This window comes from Mytilus edulis, chromosome 4 (genome assembly GCF_963676685.1).
Source record: "Mytilus edulis chromosome 4, xbMytEdul2.2, whole genome shotgun sequence".
Taxonomy (NCBI): domain Eukaryota; kingdom Metazoa; phylum Mollusca; class Bivalvia; order Mytilida; family Mytilidae; genus Mytilus; species Mytilus edulis.
The window spans coordinates 70,082,708-70,087,863 of record NC_092347.1 but is presented as its reverse complement, the minus strand read 5'-3'; positions in this window follow the sequence as shown (position 1 = coordinate 70,087,863).

Sequence of the window (5,156 nt, the reverse complement as noted above, 5' to 3'; positions counted from 1 at the left end):
AAGCTGATATTTTTATGATAATGTAATTGATAGTGATTTGGTCTTCTGGCTTGCTTTTCTCTCTCATTTGAATTTTATTTTGTTGTTGACTTCAAATTCGTCGCCTTTTTCATGTTGTTGAGATCCTGAATCTTTAGTTTTCTATGTTCGTCATTTTTCTTTTTGTTCGTGTTTTTCTAATTTCAATTCTATATTGTCCCCCTTTTTCTAAAAACCTAAAACCCTATCACTCTTAAAATATCGAACATCTCCAGATAGAATCATAACTACTTGGTTGCGTCTTAATCTGTTTTAATCTCATTTTGGAATAACAGCATAGCATTAATCTCTTTACGTGATATTACAAAATTTGACAGAAATACAGCTTTCCTAGTGTTTAATGTAGATATAATTATGAACATACTTTAAATATAGGAATTTAGATTAAGTTTTAATAACATTGTTAGGGATTTTAAGTGCAAAGCTAAGATTATTAAAGTCAAGGTGTTTTAACGCAAAGTCTGAGTAACTTTTAAATAGAACGGAAAAAAAAGAATAATAATTCACAAATTATCACGTTTGTGAACTGACCTTGCAGATTTATTGCTTTGCTCGTATTAAGTAGAATTAATCATTGGATATTATAAGAAGTATAAATAAAGAGAGACAAGGGAAATGAAGGAATCAAAGGTTGAGAAATAGTATCATTCTGTGATGATGGCTTAGTTTTTTAAAGTAATGGTCCGTGCCGGTATCAGTAATAATTTATTAAGGTACTAGAAATCTGTTTGACCTTTTAGTAGAATCTTGAACATTTGTTTTTAGGACATTTTATTCATTCCAGAGATCAAAGTCTTCATATCTAAGAGTAGCACCTAGCAATAGTCACCAACAGAACTTTATGAGAAGCTTGATAATTGTAATTTTCTGATATGAGTTTTCCTTTTCTGTGAAACATAATATCTGCGTATGGTGACCTTGTATACATTTCACAGTTTTTTTCGTTTCTCATAAAGCGCTTCTATTGGTCTATCTTATAAATGCTTTGCCGGGATTACTAGTATATAAAACATAAACGGATACAATCACTGCAAGAGGTTTATAGTCGAAAACTAAGAATTACTCGATTTTACTGTTTTTAAAAATTGATTGTAGTCATTTTCCGATGTTAACTCTTTAATATAGTCTAAGAATTTGGCTTACAAATAAAGACTGCAACAAATGAACATATCCATGGTAATTTTTTACATCCATGCAACTTAGTGGTCGATGATAATAACAATTAACGGCTATAACTTTTACTACATTTGTAATTTGAACCCTTAGTACAGTATTTTATGTCCTCATCGACCCATCGTAGACAAATTGGCAATAGGACACATTAATTCTATTAATCAGACTCTAGTATACATTGTCATCTCCTTCATAGACACTTTGTTATTCTGTATTTGTCAGACTTTTGATAAATTACCTGTTCAACACAGTGTACTTCTATTCGACCTTCTCACATACCTTGCATGTTCATCGAATTACCTAAGTACATAAAGTCTTAGATTCACAATTCGGATATGCATTACCCATATTGTACCGAGTTCCCAAACTGCACCGAGTTCTCAAATTGCACTGAGTACACAAACTGCACCGAGTACCAAAAATTGCACCGAGTACCAAAATTTCTATCGAGTACCCAAATTGCCCACATTGAACAAACATAGCAGCAGAAATCTTGCTAAGTTTTCTGAGAGACTAAACAATTTGAAATTTTGTAAAAAAGTAAAATCTAAGGAAAAGTCACCATGCCAGTTCAACAAAAGTTCTTCTTTTATAAAAGGGAAAATAATATATGTCACATTCATCCATTTAAAAAAGGAATAGTAAGAATAGACTCATGTCACATTATTCGAAATCTTTGAATAGTGTGTGTGACTTTGTTACCCGGAATCAACAACTACCTGCAAGTGATCAGTGTGCTTGAGTTTCTTATTTATAATATATTTGTTGATTCTAAAAGTAGACCTTTTCAACACTTTGTCGGCATTCGTATTGGAACTAGCTGTGCGCTTCTCCTACCCGACCTCTTTTTTCTTTTCGTGCGAGTCAGAGTTCCTTCAAACACTTGTAGAAAACAAGAACATCAAAGAAGCCAGATCGTTTAATTTCACAATGATATTTTTTCCATTAACATTCTAAACTTGATTCTGATTGAGTTCCATTAATATATTCGTTAGAACTATAGATTAAAGAACCAGCAGAAACGGCTTCTTTCGCCTAATTTTTAAACGTATACCTCGTTTAAAACATAAGCGACCAACTTAGTACCAGAATATATTACAAACGATTTTAATTTTGAAATTATCAATAATTCTTACCTACATATGGGATATGAATTTACCAACTCATTCGGTATTCAAGAACTTGCAGTTGCTACTCAGACTTTATAAATCGTCAGCTGTGTTTGAGCAAAAAGTTGACGAATCAGAGTTATGTCACAGAACGTCTCGTCCTGTTTAAAGTTCATTAAAAGATACCAAGACCATGTTGATAAATATTCCGTATCAACTTTACAAAGTCTTTGTCTTGAAGTATAGTTTCTAGGTACTGATGTTGTCTGTCATCCTAATTACGTGCTATATAGTGATCTATTATTTGTTTTTGTAAACTTTTACTTGTACTGTTTCATCTTTTTTGGTATCCATTTGACGTGGCTCGGTACTTATATATCCCATCATTGTGTGATTATGCTCTGGAAAATAAATGTATTCTCGTCTTTCGTTTTTGTCTATGTGCTTTGTCTATATATGTCCTTTCGCTTTTCTTTGTTGACATATTTGTTTGTTTTATAGTGATTAAGGCTATATCATAATGCTCTTTGCTGTACATACCTATTGTGGACATTTTTATCCAATTATGTCTGTTTGTTTTGTACATACACTGTTGTCAATATAATAGCATTGTTTGCGACTGTCATACAAGTGAAAGGTTAAGCCACCTATAAAACAAAGTTAAATCAACCATTTTCTACATCAGAAAATTCCTGTACCATTTTGGAATATGTCAGTAGTAATTGTTTAAGCTTTTGATTCTGTCATTGGATGAGGGACTTTCAGTTTTGAATTTTTCTCGGATTTCGATACTTTTGTAAATTTACTTCTGACACACATATTCCATAAGTATAAAATCCTCCGAACATTCATCAAAGTTTCCAAGATGGATAAACTTTTGTTATGATATACAATTGGTAAATTCTTACACTCATTATTTGAAAACATTAAATATTCATTTAAAAAAATGAAAACACGTTAAATAATTCCATGAGTCCGACGCACTTTTTGAGATTTTCTTTCATTTGGAACGATCAAAGCCCCTTAACAGCACGAACCAACTAACGACAAAAACGAAACAGAAGGTTCTCTTGAAGGTCAACTTTGCCATTGGGAGTTGAAACCTGAGTTCTTTATAACTTCAAAATTTATAACGGCCATTTATTATAATTTATGTCTAAGATTTTACTACTAAGATAATGATACCTTCAGGGACTGATAGTCCACCGACAGCGATATCGACTAGTGTCTTTTCTTATTATCCTAAATGATCATTAGATCCTTTAGTGAAGATTTCATTTTGGTATCTGTTTCATTGAAACTCCTTCACATATAGATTGAATTATTGATTCAGAATATCAAATACATTTTATTAAGGTTATCCAACCATAAATAGATTGCCTTATGTAGATTTAGCAACACATTTCGGAATTTTGAGTTCACAATGCTCTCCGACTACGTACTTAATAATGCATTTTACCCCTTTTGATTCTAGTGTCACTGATGTGTCTTTTGTAGATAAACTCGCGTCTGAAATACAAGATTTTAATCCTGGTACATTAGATGACAATTTTTATAGAACTGCAATTATATTAAGTGTTCAACGATTAGGAACGAAAAATAGCCACATCTTCTTTTGAGTGTGCTTATAAGATGTGCTAATAATCAAGACATACCACGTATGTGCATAAATTCAAATACATGTATATCCTGCAATTATGCTTAAATACCTATCGGTTGTAGTCTATCAAAATCATCATATTTTGTTATTATGTAAGTTTGATTGAAATGCAGTCAAGTTCGTCAATGTGTAAAAAATACATCATAGATATATCTGGTTCATCATAGATGTACATCTATGGGTTCATAAAGCAGATAATATATCGAAGTTTTTGCTTGTTTAAAATGCATATGCTGTCTGAAATATTGGCTTCTGCTTTGATGCATTAGTAACAGACTGATATCCTTAGATAGGTATGAAGTGAAACATGTTTATTTGTTGTTGTTTTTTTCCTCAAGGATTGTAGTTCTGATAAGAAGCAATGTTCTTGTATACAATGTGTATTTAAAAAAATTAATTACAGTTACATACCTCAGATTTAGATTAGGACAGAAAATTAACATTTAAAAGGTGCACCAAACTTAATTACTTTGGAATTAACCATAACATTAACTAAAATGGTACCAAAATAAAAGTTCCATGACTGACAACAGTAGTTTACCGATGTCCAAATTTTATAAATTCGTCAAGAGAATACAAACCAAGGTATAAACAAGAATATGTCCCAAGTACACGGATGCCCCCACTCGCACTATCATTTTCTATGTTTAGTGGACCGTGAAATTGGAGTAAAAACTCGAATTTGGCATTTAAATTAGAAAGATCATATCATAGGGAACATGTATACTAAGTTTCAAGTTGATTGGACTTCAACATCATCAAAAACTACCTCGACAAAAAACCTTTACCTGAAGCGGGACAGACGGACGAACGGACGGAAGGACGGAAGGACGAACAGACCCACAGACCGGAAAACATAATTCCCCTCTACTATCGTTGGTGAGGCATACAAACCTGAGGGAATCGCATTAACTCCAAATGGTGTGTGACCGGCCTTGTCGCCATGCCAATCAACGTTCAGTAAAAATGTCTATCAGGGAATGTATATAATTGATTATTTACAATATTTGAGTGCAGATACAAGCTCATCGTAACGGTGATCCTATTTGTGATGACAACCGGAAAACCTATGTATTGTCTATAGGAGCAGTTTTGTGGGGAAGGAACAAACCCAACTCAAAGATGTATAATATCATCAGTTAGGTCTAAGGATAGCAAGACTATGTAGTTCAATA